Source organism: Schistocerca serialis, chromosome 2 (assembly GCF_023864345.2).
Source record: "Schistocerca serialis cubense isolate TAMUIC-IGC-003099 chromosome 2, iqSchSeri2.2, whole genome shotgun sequence".
In the NCBI taxonomy this organism is placed as follows: domain Eukaryota; kingdom Metazoa; phylum Arthropoda; class Insecta; order Orthoptera; family Acrididae; genus Schistocerca; species Schistocerca serialis.
Window position 1 is genome coordinate 1,087,922,032 of NC_064639.1, and position 15,573 is coordinate 1,087,937,604.

A 15,573-nucleotide genomic window follows, 5' to 3' on the forward strand; every position below is an offset into this window, starting at 1 on the left:
ACACCCACTGAAGATACCTTGTAAAAAAGCTGAAACGCGTCTGGGTGCAAAAAAAAAAAAATTCGATGTGCAGCGTGCAAAAAAGGCATTTTCTTTGAAATAACTGCAATTATATACAGCTGCTGCGAAAATGGCCACTACAAGAAACGTGATATATAAATTATATACAAAAGCCTTCCTCGTAAATCAGTCAAAATCCCCGCACCAGTTCCTAAGATTAGCCTTGATATACAGACGGACGAGAGCAAGCGAGTTCATTTAGGTAGTTCGGTCGTGAACAATATCCTCAGTATTCCAAGAGCTTAGTATTGTAACACGACAGCCTATGGTATTTGTGACTTTATTCAGTCACAAAAACGAGACCGCTGACGTACAGGCGGAGGCTAAGATCGGGTCACATTCGTGTTGACAGCTGAAATCAGCTTTGCACGAGCACGTGGAGGGTCAGTTTCACACTGTGTTCCACAGTGTCTCTGGGTTTCCACCGGCCGCTAAGGTGACCGCGTGATCGGGAAAATCCGTCCGTTGGGTAGTGTAGTCCGTCTGTAAACTCAAGAGCGAGCAGCGCTTTTGGTGGGGGAAGTGGCCTTTCCCGGAAGAACTCTGCCACCGGCCTACAGGGGCACCCAAAATCTGTTGCCCGTTACCTGTCTAGCGGTGTAGATCGGCGTGCAGTGATATACGTCGTTTCTGTTCGTGGGATCTTAGTTGCCAGTGTCAGTGAGTTAACTTTGTGTACTTACTGATATACCGGTACTTCGATATCTGGAAGTGATGCATAATCGTCTAGCATTGCAAGAAAATGTGCAGAATACGAGGAAGAGGAGGTAATTGCGGATTAACGAGCGTTCGATCGTCTCTAATGTTATTACAGCTTGTATTAAAGAGGCGACCCAAAAAGAACTGTTGGCTAATATTACCACTCCCAATCAAAGGGCTGCAATTTATGCAAACGTCAACCTCACCCAATAGGGCGCTTAAGGAAGGAACGCGAAAATAACCCGCATGGTTTACTGGAATCGCCACGAAGGGAAACTAATAATTTGGGGAGGAAACCCATCGTTATAGACAGTTTCAAAATCACGTAAAATCTTTCATGCCTGTGGAACACTAAATCTCTATCTCGGTCACTGTTTGCCTGATTCTAAGACATATTGCTGAAAACATGTGCGCAATAGCTTTCTAAACACTGTTGAAGTTTCCTTCTAAACATGTACACCGATTCTGGACTTCAAAGCAAAAAGCTTCACACACGACGTGCGTTCACATATTACTTTTTATTTTTTGGTAAGAACTTTATTTGTTAATCTACAGTAATACTATCCTTTTCAAAATATTGCCCATTACATACTATACACTTATGCCAGTGCTTTTTCCAATTCCCGAAACATTTTAGGAACTGTTTCTTCGGGATAGTTCATAGGTCTCTTAACTACGCATTTTTAATGGTATCCATGCTTGTAAAGCCCGCTGTCCCTTAAGGCCTGCTTTGAAATGCTTATACCACTTGTCTGCTCTTGATTTACTCATAACAGGCTCACCAAAAGCATAACATTGTACACATACTTTTGAAGCATGTTTACAAAGACAGTGACAAAAAAGTAGTGCAAATCGGACTAACACAACATACAAAATTTTTAAATTTCTGCTTACTTTTTAAACACTCTTCCTGTTGCAAGAACTGTGCAGTGCTTCAAAGGAAACTTGTACCTTTTAGTAGAAACACAAAATAAGAACAAGCCTTAAATTCTACAGACTCGTTGTATTATATGGGGTTCGTTTTACGAATAGCAATAGAGAAACATCTTCACATGAACAGGCATTTGGTTCTATGTTTGTAGTGGAATATTGACTTCCGTTCATCTGTTAATGTTATTTAATCTATAATGTTGTGTTTCGGAAGAAACTATCGTTTTTTGTATTCCTTATGGTCTTAATACATTTGTCTAAAAATAAACACAGCCGAGACGTATCTGTTCACCGCGTCGCCACAGATTTAAAGCGCGCGCCGCGACAGGGCCGGTACTACGTTGTGAAGCAGCCTGTAGAAGCGTCTCGTGACGTAGCTTGGTTGGCTGAGTGGGGATTCGCTCGCTCGCTCTTCTGTTTACCGACAGACTTTACAAAAGGCTGCTCATTTCTCACGGCCGCTTTTCACGTCCAGTGCAAAACTAAAGCTTATCACAAAATTAAAAAAAGATTGAGCCACATATGTCACTAAAGACCCACTGGGCTCATTTGAAGCGGGAGAGATGGACGATTACGCGTATGGAGACGCAGTTTTCGATGTCCGGATTGTGTTATGTCACTGCAAGTTAGACGTCATTAGTAATTCCTGAACTGTAAAAATATCTCGGCAATACATTACGCGACTGCAACAAACGGGGTGTCAACGGATACATCTCGAAGAGTATCGGACTGTCATAATCGATTCACTGAAATTGTTACAACACATAAATGAGAGGCCAAAGGTGGATTTCGAGCAATTAAGTAGATAAATACACAACTGGCCATTAAAATTGCTACACCAAGAAGAAATGCAGATGATTAACGGGTATTCATTGGACAAATATATTTATTAGAACTGATATGTGATTACATTTTCACGCAATTTGGGTGCATAGATCCTGAGAAATCAGTATCCGGAACAACCACCTCTGGCCGTAATAACTGCCTTGATACGCCTGGGCATTGAGTCAAACAGAGCTTGGATGGCGTGTACAGGTACAGCTGCCCATGCAGCTTCAACACGACACCACAGTTCATCAACAGTAGTGACCGGCGTATTGTGAAAAGCCAGTTGCTCGGCCACCATTGACCAGACGTTTTCAGTTGGTTAGAGATCGCGAGAATGTGCTGGCCAGGGCAGCAGTCGAATATTTTCTGTAGGCCCGTACAGGACCTGCAACATGCGGTCGTGCATTATCCTGCTGAAATGTAGGGATTCGCAGGGATCGAATGAAGGGTAGAGCCACGGATCGTAACACATCTGAAATGTAACGTCCCCTGTTCAAAGTGCCGTCAATGTGAACAAGAGGTGACCGAGACGTGTAACCAATGGCACCCCATACCATCACGCCGGGTGATACGCCAGTTTGGCGATGACGAATACACGCTTCCAATGTGCGTTCACCGCGATGTCGCCAAACACGGATGCGACCATCATGATGCTGCAAACAGAACCTGGATTCATCCGAAAAAATGACGTTTTGCCATTCGTGCACTCAGGTTCGTCGTTGAGTACACTATCGCAGGCGCTCCTGTCTGTGATGCAGCGCCAGGGGTAACTGCAGCCATGGTCTCCGAGTTGATAGTCCATGCTGCTGCAAACGTCGTCGAACTTTTCGTGCAGATGGTTGTTGTCTTGCAAACGTCCCCATCTGTTGACTCAGGGACCGAAACGTGGCTGCACGATCCGTTACAGCCATGCGGATAAGATGCCTGTCATCTCGACTGCTAGTGATACGAGGCCGTTGGGAACCAGCACGGCGTTCCGTATTACCCTCCTGAACCCACCGATTCCACATTCTGCTAACAGTCGTTGGATCTCGACCAACGCGAGCAGCAATGTCGTGATACGATAAACCGCAATCGCGATAGGCTACAATCCGACCTTTATCCAAGTCGGAAATGTGATGGTACGCATTTCTCCTCCTTACACGAGGCATCACAACAACGTTTTACCAGGCAACGCCGGTCAACTGCTGTTTGTGCATGAGAAATCGGTTGGAAACTTTCCTCATGTCAGCACGTTGTAGTTGTTGCCATCGGCGCCAACCTTGTGTGAATGCTCTGGAATGCTAATCATTTGCATATCACAGCATCTTTTTCCTGTCGGTTAAATTTCACGTCTGTAGCACGTCATCTTCGTGGTGTAGCAATTTTAATGGCCAGTAGTGTATTACAAGTAGCGGCAATACTGTAAGCTGTTGTTAATGTTTACACTTATAAATCCGAAAATGGATTAAAACGATATAAATCATTGTTTATAAATACGAGGTGGGGCTAGAAAAAAACCGGACTGATGCTGGAAAAAACATTTATTTACAATTATTTACAATGTCATGTTATCTCCTTCAATGTACTCTCCTCCTCGGTCTCTACACCGCTCCATACGAATTTTCCAGTGTTCATAGCAATGCTGCAGATAATTTTCGGTAAGTCCATACATTACTTCCGTCGCTTTTTCTTTTACTGCTTCAACAGTTCAAATCTAGTTCCTTTCAAAGCTGACTTGACTTTAGGGAAAAGAAAAAAGTCACAGGGGGCCAAATCAGGTGAGTAGGGTGGATGATCTAAGATGGGAATGTTGTGTTTTGCCAAAAACGTCTTCACTGACAACGCACTGTGAGCTGGGGCATTGTCTTGGTGAAGGATCCATGACTTTTTTCTCCACAAATCGTTCCGTTTTCTCCGTACTCGCTCACGTAGGGTAGCCAGGACGCTAATGTAGTAATGCTGATTCACTGTTTGTCCCTCTGGTACCCAATCAATGTGCACAATCCCTTTGATGTCAAAAAAACAATCATCATTGCCTTGAATTTCGATTTTGACATTCGTGCTTTTTTTTGTCGTGGAGAACCAGGAGTTTTCCAATGCATCGATTGGCGTTTAGTTTCGGGATCGTAAGTAAAAAACCACGATTCATCGCAAGTAATAACATTTTGTAAGAAGGTGGGATCACTTTCAATGTTTTCCAGGATGTCAGAACAAATCATTCTTCGGCGTTCCTTCTGTTCAATTGTGAGACACTTTGGAACCATTTTTGAACACACTTTGTTCATGTTGAAACTTTCATGAAGAATCTGCCTAACACTTTCCTTGTCAACTCCTGTTATCTCAGACACTGCTCTGATTGTTAAACGGCGATCTTGTCAAATAAGTTTACCGATTTTTTCAATGTTTGCATCAGTTTTTGCTGACAATGGTCTGCCAGTGCGAGTGTCATCACTGGTGTCTTCGCGGCCATCTTTAAATCGTTTAAACCACTCAAACACTTGTGTTCGCGATAAACAATCATCGCCATACACTTGTTGTAACATTACAAACATTTCACTTGCAGATTTTCCTAGTTTGAAACAAAATTTGATGTTAACACGCTGTTCTTTCTGTACACTCAACATTTTCCGACGCACAGACAAAACGTCAACTACTTAAAACAGACGCCACGGGCAGACTGAGTGCAGGAGGCAGATGAAACTCGAGCAGTAGGCGGAGCGAGAGTCACGTGACAGGCCACGCGACTTTCAGCCTTATTGCATTCGTTTTATTGTTTCACCAGTACTAGTCCGGTTTTTTTCTAGCCACACCTCGTAAACAATGGCAGCTGAAGAAAACTGGTAACAGCATAATATTTCTCGGAAAATTTCCATGTGATTTGATGTATCATACGCGTATAAAAGGTTAAAATTCAGAATTTCAGCAATTTTAATGTGCAGTAGTTTAACTGACTTCAGTGGTGCTTGACCGAGATTTCTTGGGTGAACAGCGGCATTTTGGTGGGAATCTAGGTTCGGAGTCGGACGCCGTTGGAGGCGGTCAGACTGCGTTCGTCTGTGTTAGGACATGTGTGAAATATTCAGAGTTCCTCCTTTCGAACATAAACATTTTTCGGCATCTGATGGCTTGTTACTTTCTAGGTTGCGTGTGATACAAGCCGCACTTGTAAGGTTTGGGTTGTAGCCATTGGGGAATTTATAGTTTGGTATACTGTGGAAAACCTAAACGGTTTTCTAGAGGTAACTCACGCAATTAATCCTGGTTTATTCAACGTCCTCCAGGATCTTAAGAAACTCGGTCAGGTTCTGAAATTAATTTATGGTGAACTGTGACTTTCGGTTTTTCTATGTTCTTATTGGAAATAAACTCGAATTTGTGAAACTTTAAAAAATACATAAGTGTGTACCTGATTTTTGCGGAACAGATCCTGCTTGCAGTTACGTTAAATACTTTTGTGGAACATTGGGTGCATTGCGACGAGTGTGAGTTGGCGTCCCATAGGCAATACGTAGCCAAACTTGTAAGCCCAACCACATTTACGGGGCCGCATTGAAGTGTTTGTACTCTGTAAAGTATGAGTAAATCTTTTCGTGCAGTAGCACGTCGGCCTCCAAGTTGAAATAGAATTTATGAACATTTTAGAACTTTGACTCTCGGAGAGTTGATGAGACGAGTATTTTATTTCGTCATCCACAGTCCGCCTGCTTAGCTGAGTGGTAACCTGCTTACATACCGTGAACGTGGACTGAGTGTTGTGTTGTCCGCATCATCCTTCATGATCAATACCGGCACCCAAGTCGATCAATGTGGCGTCGACTGAAATAAAACTTGCAACTCGGCGGTCGGATTTCCCGAATGAGGCCACACGGCCAACAATGCCACACTATCATTTCACTTCGTAATCCACACCATATGCACATTGGCAGGACACAGTGGGCATTATGCTGATTGGTCAACAATCACAAGGTGGATTATTGGTTTTGAGCTTAGGGATAGGTCGAACTATAATTTTCCATTGAGTGGAATGTATACTGTCCACAAGACAAAAATTAGATACAGGGTGTTTCAAAAATGACCGGTATATTTGAAACGGCAATACAAACTAAACGAGCAGCGATAGAAATACACCGTTTGTTGCAATATGCTTGGGACAACAGTACATTTTCAGGCAGACAAACTTTCGAAATTACAGTAGTTACAATTTTCAACAACAGATGGCGCTGCGGTCTGGGGAACTTTATAGTACGATATTTTCCACATATCCACCATGCGTAGCAATAATATGGCGTAGTCTCTGAATGAAATTACCCGAAACCTTTGACAACGTGTGTGGCGGGATGGCTTCACATGCAGATGAGATGTACTGCTTCAGCTGTTCAATTGTTTCTGGATTCTGGCGGTACACCTGGTCTTTCAAGTGTCCCCACAGAAAGAAGTCACAGGGGTTCATGTCTGGCGAATAGGGAGGCCAATCCACGCCGCCTCCTGTATGTTTCGGATAGCCCAAAGCAATCACACGATCATCGAAATATTCATTCAGGAAATTAAAGACGTCGGCCGTGCGATGTGGCCGGGCACCATCTTGCATAAACCACGAGGTGTTCGCAGTGTCGTCTAAGGAAGTTTGTACCGCCACAAATTCACGAAGAATGTCCAGATAGCGTCATGCAGTAATCGTTTCGGATCTGAAAAATGGGCCAATGATTCCTTTGGAAGAAATGGCGGCCCAGACCAGTACTTTTTGAGGATGCAGGGACGATGGGACTGCAACATGGGGCTTTTCGGTTCCCCATATGCGCCAGTTCTGTTTATTGACGAAGCCGTCCAGGTAAAAATAAGCTTCGTCAGTAAACCAAATGCTGCCCACATGCATATCGCCGTCATCAATCCTGTGCACTATATCGTTAGCGAATGTCTCTCGTGCACCAATGGTAGCGGCGCTGAGGGGTTGCCGCGTTTGAATTTTGTATGGATAGAGGTGTAAACTCTGGCGCATGAGACGATACGTGGACGTTGGCGTCATTTGGACCGCAGCTGCAACACGGCGAACGGAAACCCGAGGCCGCTGTTGGATCACCTGCTGCACTAGCTGCGCGTTGCCCTCTGTGGTTGCCGTACGCGGTCGCCCTACCTTTCCAGCACGTTCATCCGTCACGTTCCCAGTCCATTGACATTTTTCAAACAGATCCTTTATTGTATCGCTTTTCGGTCCTTTGGTTACATTAAACCTCCGTTGAAAACTTCGTCTTGTTGCAACAACACTGTGTTCTAGGCGGTGGAATTCCAACACCAGAAAAATCCTCTGTTCTAAGGAATAAACCATGTTGTCTACAGCACACTTGCACGTTGTGAACAGCACACGCTTACAGCAGAAAGACGACGTACAGAATGGCGCACCCACAGACTGCGTTGTCTTCTATATCTTTCACATCACTTGCAGCGCCATCTGTTGTTGAAAATTGTAACTACTGTAATTTCGAAAGTTTGTCCGCCTGAAAATGTACTGTTGTCCCAAGCATATTGCAACAAACGGTGTATTTCTATCGCTGCTCGTTTAGTTTTTATTGCCGTTTCAAATATACCGGTCATTTTTGAAACACCCTGTATGTATGTTGAGACAGATAAAATAAAAGTTTGCAACATTCTTCATCGTGGTAATGCTTATGCCGTCGTTGCCTGTTGCTTCAGAGGGAATTGTCTTTACTGCTTCTCATATTGTACTTGTCACGTGCTTGGTGGAAAGTGGCTTAGTTAGTTATGTAGTACGGAGGTTCTAGCCGACGGCAGTATTTCGCAGCATTAGGATTGAGTGATACTTGGAAAAACTCTTATTTCGTCAGCTGAGACCTGCAAAACAGCTTCGTATTTTGTCTTTCCAATACTCAAGCTACAGACCCTTCCACAGAATCGCTTGTCATGCAGCTCCACAGAAAGCAACGAGCGTGCTTGATTGACTCTCCTTCACCCTGTTTCGGAACCTTCTGTATTCTTCGTAGCGTTCCGGTTCCTGATTTGCGTTCAAACATCTGCAAGCAGCATCCAGTTGTACGTCTGACATAATTCAATCGTCATCAAAGGGTCGGGAATATTTACGCGATTTGTGCGTGTGGGAGTGCAATGATAGCACTATGACACGAATTATAGCTATTCTAACGAAATCACGTTTGTTAGCTTCACTGACCCACGCCTTTAGACCTAACGCAGACATCGGTTTAACGACCTGAACTTCACAAAGGGCCGTCCTAGTGCTGTTCGTATGATAGCGGTATAGACCAGATTTGACGGTGCGCCGACGTGTCAAGTTGGAGGCAGCGAGAGGGAGGGTAGTACGTGGTGGTCAATGAACGGACGTTAACCAGACACGCCTCTATGCCGCAAACATTCGAAATAATCGCATTTTGTGGTCGCCCTACATGCCACACTCTGCTTTTATCGCTTATTAATGTTTGTGTTATACTACTAATATATTTAAAGAAATTCATATTAACACCATAAGCTGTTTTTAGTATGACGTTTTACTTGTTAAGCTATCCTTCTAGGGTATTTTATTATGTATTTTACGTCGACTTGAAAACGGCACATCTTACCGCAGATTGTCATCAATAAAGCATTTCTGATTGAAAGCAACAGTGGTAACATTATTTTTTCAAGTATATGTAGTACATTTGCAGAGTTTATGAAGAAATATAATGAATTCAACGGATTCTAGGCTTGGGTGAAATATGTAAAGTTGGAAGATGACAGTTCGACTGCGAGTTGGCTTAGTCAACGAATGTGCAAACTTGGTTGAGGTAACAGACTGACGTTTGGATTGGCTGGAGGTTTATGCTGGCTTCTCAGCTGATTGTTTCGTTTATTTTCTGTTAATTGCTTCAAGAGTCCTGCGGTATATAAGTGAACATCAGAAACGTCAAAATTCTGTAGAAGCATAAATGCTAAATTACTTGTTACTTCTTTGTGTGTATTTCCCATTACAGTACCAGCTTTTCTCAGAAAATTTGTTGTGACTTGGCAAGACAGCCGAGTCACAATAAGAGGAAGCCGAAAGGCACGCGTTAAGCTCACGCAGATTGGCGTGAGGTCTGGAACAGTTAAAGGAATTATTAGTAGCAAATAAAGTACGTAGCTGATGTAATACTTAACTTTAATCCACAATTGTAGAACATCTCTCTTGACGGTACATGTTATAACCACAATATAAAATAATATCAAATGCTATGGCGCCTTGCTAGGTCGTAGCAAATGACGTAGCTCAAGGCTATGCTAACTATCGTCTCGGCAAATGAGAGCGTAGTTGTCAGTGATCCATCACTGCTTAAGTCGGCTGTACAACTGGGGCGAGTGCTAGTACGTCTCTCTAGACCTGCCGTGTGGTGGCGCTCGGTCTGCAATCACTGACAGTGGCGACACGCGGATCCGACGTATACTAATGGACCGCGGCCGATTTAAAGGCTACCACCTAGCAAGTGTGGTGTCTGGCGGTGACAACACAAAATTCAGTTTGATCGCACTAGAACCTAGTGTGTTCAAACTTTTTTTCTGTTAAATATTCCTCCCGCAGTGGAAAAGAAATTATCGTTACGTCACTGGTTACACAAATCAGTTGTTCCGTCACCATAACGGCATGGCTATTCGCGACAAGCGTTAGCAACATACACGTCGAGATTACAGCGTGGGCAGTCCCTAGTACAGTGTTATAGGCGACGATAAACATCAGTCTTACACTACAGCCTACATTCTATGAACGAAATGGACACAAATATTTCCGTGTTCTGTTTTTCTTGGCGCACGTATGACGTCAAACGCTGCATCATTAAGTCATGCGTGAAAGCCGACGTACGATTCTCGTAGCTTCAGTCGCCACACCTGGAGGCCTATATCTGATCAGGGTAATTAAAGATTTTAAAAAATACATATCACTGTGCTGTCTGTAACAATGTTATTTTATTTTGCAACCGGTTCCGTTTCTGAACCAACAACGGCAGCAGTGAAATATAAAAAAGTGGACAATGTGACGGTGCTAAGCGAAATAAGCAAAACAGAAAAATGTTAAATAATAAAAATACTCACGAAAATTGTCACAGTTGTAGCACATGTCATACATGCTTTAACAAAAGTTACCACAGGAAACCATTATTGCCTAGATAATACAAAATCAGAAACTTCAGCAAGATAAAAATATAGTGACACGTTGAGTCAAGGACAAGTAATTTACAGCAATATGAGTCAGAGAACTTCAGTGTCTAAGATGACAGTCTTGATCGAATCCAAAGAGTTACCATTAAATAATTACGTGATAATAACATTACAAAATTGAAGTATTAACAGTTCCACACGTGATGGAGATTACATAGAAAAACAATAAAACAAAATAGTCATGCTTTCGTTTTTTGAATGGACTGTAAAATATTGTATATTATTATGTTCATCTATCTTGCTGATCTGTTGCTTTATATTTTATTATACTAGTGCTTTAAATGTAATATCAATCAAATGTAGAACTGTTAGTACTTCAATTTTGCAATCTGATTATCACATAATTATTTAATGCCAATTTCCTTAGATTCAGTCGAGATCGTCATCTTTGACTTTGAAGTTCTTGGACTTGTATTGCTGTACATTACTTGTTGTCCTTGTGTCAATGTGCTATCATATTTCTATCTTGCTTCAATTTCTGATTTTGTATTACCATGGCAACTTATCGTTTCCCGTGGTGACTTACTGTATGTTAAAGCACGTTTGACATGTGATACGTCTGTGATTATTTTCTTGAGTATTTTGAGGGATATAACGTTTTTCTGTTTTTCTTATTTTTTTAGCATTGTCACATTGCCCACTTTTGCATTTTGCGTAGCTGCCGTTGATGATGGCTCAGAACCGAAACCGGTAGCAAAATAAAAAACCATTATAGACAGTGTTATGCATTTTTTAAAATTTGTACATGCTGTTGACCATCGCCTAAGCAAGAGGTAGTTAAAGATGTTAATACATGGGTAACAGGAGATTGTAATGGTCAAAATATGTGACAACACACAACCTATCACACTTTTATGTTAGAAAAATTGATAATTTGTTGTGAGATAGTGCCTATAACAGACTCTAGATGACAGGTAACAGATAACAAAAGTACAAGTCTACTAACGTGAAGCAGCCATAGGTCACTGCCAACACTGTTGCAAAACTGAGGGATCATAAACCTACCGGAAACGTTCTTTCCCAATATATTCTAGGCGCTATAGCAGCTAGCGCAGCGGCGATCGGGTCTTATGTAGCTGATTAGAATCGCACTGGGGGAAAAGTATTCTTCTACAGGATTTAGACGGGAAGCAGAGGAGAGATGTTGGAAATAAAATTCTTCATCATCAGACGTTGCACAAAAGTGGTGGGGTAGTGTCTTAGTTCCTGAGCATTGTCTGGTGGATTGAGGTCACGTGACACATTGATGGTATGGACTCATATATTATCTCGGTTGCTCCTTTGGGACTACCTGATGCAAGCGGCTGAGAGGCAGCATCGGGGCTCGCCAACCCCTCCCCCCCCCCCCCCTCCCCCAATCACTCTCTCCTATCAATCTCATAAAGATGCCCCCATATTAGCCTACACACATACTCTTATGAGTCTACTAGACAAAACGGCTACACTTCAGACCTCTGACACAAAAGCCGCTAAAGTGCTGTCAATCAAACTATTTTTATTTGTTTAGGGATCAACAGAAAAAAATCTGACTGACGATCTGCTACATTGATTGTTATTGCTTGGATTGACATACTCTTTTACTTTGTTGTACAGTCCCAGCTGTGTACCCATATTCAAGCGCATATTACAATCTGTCGAACTTACATATTTCGTCAACAGTGAAAGCTTGGACTGGTCATACATCGTTAAAATGGAGTGGAATGGCTGGACGTCTGCTAATGACGATAAGTCTATTGATACGTGTGATGCACTGCGTCTAGTATGTAAGATACTACTTGCAAGCAGTGTTACAGCTCTTCAGGAAACACCTAGTATCAAGATGTTTATTTTAATAGTTTTCATCCAACTGCATTTTAACAACGTGTGGTCAACGTTAAAGTTTGATTCTAGCCGAAAACATGTCCGTTTGAGGAGCTATACTAAGTACTTTCTAAATTAGCTACACAGTTGTGAAGGCTACGAAAGAAAAGGATTTTTTAGTCCAAGTAAAGACTCTGTGAGGCAGACTGTTATTCACAAAAGATGGCATCTGACCATGAGGCAGTTTAGTGAATAATGTTGAGGTGCCGGTACGTTTGTAAATCAATAAGATTAGATTAGATTAGATTAATACTAGTTCCATGAATCATGAATACGATATTTCGTAATGATGTGGAACGAGTCAAATTTTCCAATACATGACATAATTAGGTTAATTTAACAACTTACTTAAGTTAATGTAACAACTTTATTTTTTTGTGTTTTTTGTTTTTCTTTATTTTTTTTATTTTTATTTTATTATTTTTTTTTAATTTTTTTGTTTTGTTTTTTTTTTTCTTTTTTTCCCTAATTTATATCTAAAAATTCCTCTATGGAGTAGAAGGAGTTGTCATTCAGAAATTCTTTTAATTTCTTCTTAAATGCTTGTTGGTTATCTGTCAGACTTTTGATACTATTTGGTAAATGACCAAAGAATTTAGTGCCAGTATAATTCACCCCTTTCTGTGCCAAAGTTAGATTTAATCTTGAATAGTGAAGATCATCCTTTCTCCTAGTATTGTAGTTATGCACACTGCTATTACTTTTGAGAGCAGCAGTTTACATATAATTCGTTTTTCTTACAACTGAGGACAAGACGAAATGTAGTTATGAATAAAGCAAAGATAATGAAGTTTATACTAAGTCAATATGTGCTAGTAAAAATGGATGTTATTCATTAAGTCACTAAGTAAGCAAAACAATCATAAATGCCTGCCTGGAGCTTGCGTGGAAAAGGAGTAGGCAGATTTGGATATCAGACAAATGTTAACTAAACTACTGCTGCAGGAAAATCATTAACTCAGGAGACTTATTTTTGTATATAATTGCGGATGTGGCTATCAGTTGTTAAAGGAAAAAGTGAGATCAGATAGGATAATAAAACCGAGTTAAACATAACACGCAGAGATTAGGATACTAGTAAATTATTGACGTCTGTTGTTTTTTGTTTTCTCTTTGTAAGTATTATTTGCAACTACGAGTTGTGGTTGTCAGCAATGCAGTTACGTGTAAACACAGTGTATCGCGCCGTGGCCCTGACCTTTCGTTAACTATCCGCCGTCTGGAAAACGCACTCTCACTTCCAAGGTTGCGTGAAGGTGGTTTATTGTGACAAGGCGGAAATCGGCATCAAAAATATAAGGAGTTATGTCTCCGCGTACTGCAGACACTACTTACAGCCAGTGGGTGACAACAGTACACGGCGGACGACTTGACACAAACGACTGAACCGCCACGGCCCTGGGCAAGGTACTTAAGAAGGCCGCAATCTACTTCCCCCAGCAGTGAGAGCTAATGTCACCGTCACGTATTTCCTACAGAGCCGGTCGTCAAAGAGACGTCTAAACATGACTGGATCTGTAGCCTAACATCTCGCATGATAGCACCGCATTAACAGTGCTCTTACGGGTTATAAAGGCCCTACACACGCACCAATTTATCGACCGACCGACCAATATCGTGGCAGCCTGCACACGTCGCGACCGACTGCACTCCACCACTACAACGCCGCCACGTTGTGATTTGTTTATCTTAAGTTCACTGAGTTTTCTTATGTTCTCCGAGATCCGGCACGATTTTGCATAGAAACAAAACAGGGGGGGGGGGGTTAGAGGTAATATGGTTAATAAAGCCGAGAGAAAGCTATGGGCAATGTAGTAGCTAATGCAAGGAAAGAAATTTACCCACTTTCTCTTGTTTGAGAGCTGACGCCGAGGATCTTCGTAATTATCTAAGTAAATGAATCTTGCATCTCGCAGCTGCTGAACGTTATCAAACCATCCTAACATCCAAACTGTCCATGTCCACTCTTTAAAAAAATTGAGTTGGCAACTCTGGATTGTAGAGCATGACATTTTACACATTCTCGAAATGCTATTTATGCTCAAAGCTCTCCATGTCCTATGGAAAACAGCTCACGAAAAGTGTGGTTAGATTCAAAACTGCCCATGTCCATCAGTAAGTTGGGTGCAAAACTTGCCTTGTCCCTTTTGACAAATCGCATTGAAGGCTGGGGTCATGTGACTGTAATGGTTCAAATGGCTCTGAGCACTATGGGACTCAACTGCTGAGGTCATTAGTCCCCTAGAACTTAGAACTAGTTAAACCTAACTAACCTAAGGACATCACAAACATCCATGCCCGAGGCAGGATTCGAACCTGCGACCGTAGCGGTCTTGCGGGTCCAGACTGCAGCGCCTTTAACCGCACGGCCACTTCGGCCGGCTGTGTGACTGTAATGCAAGATGGCTTCCATATGCATTTAAACATTGTACTTATGTGGTCTTTTACAGCTCTTTATTCTGAAAGTTATACACATTCTCAGAATGCTATAAAAGTTCAAGGGGAGCCTAATTATAATTCTGAAATCAACTTACCAGTGTCCGTATGCAAACATGGGAAACACTTAGGACACACAAACTCGAGCTGCATTACGAAGACGGTTGTTCCTATTACTGAAAAGAAACTGGAGGATGTTTCAAAACTCCTCGAGAAACACTATGGTGTGTCCTGGACGGAACGTGAATACCTGTCGTGGTACATGACATTACTAGGTTCCAGCGGATCAGAGGCATCAGTTGAATCAGAATGCCTAGCAGGAGAAGATGAACACATTGTTCCAGATATGATGTATTAAGTGGATTGCAGTTTGTCAGTTGTTACACCATGTACCTTCAGAAATATTAAAAGAAATTAAAACTGAATACACAGTTTTATGTTCACCCCATATCCTCTCCTCATGTACAACTAGTCAGGTTCAAAACTGTCTATGTCCATTTCAGTTGCATGCAAAAGTGGCCATCTGCAAAGTCAGATGCAAAACTGTCCAAGTCCATTTTTATTTTGCTTATATCTTACGTG

The 15,573-nt window shown here is 41.9% G+C and overlaps 1 protein-coding gene across 1 annotated transcript in view; it reads right to left on the reverse strand.

The window, feature by feature from the left end:
- Positions 1-15,573, reverse strand: part of LOC126456638 (serpin B6-like) — a 221,195-nt gene that overhangs the window by 111,349 nt on the left and 94,273 nt on the right. The gene's annotated exons all lie outside the window — the stretch shown is intronic.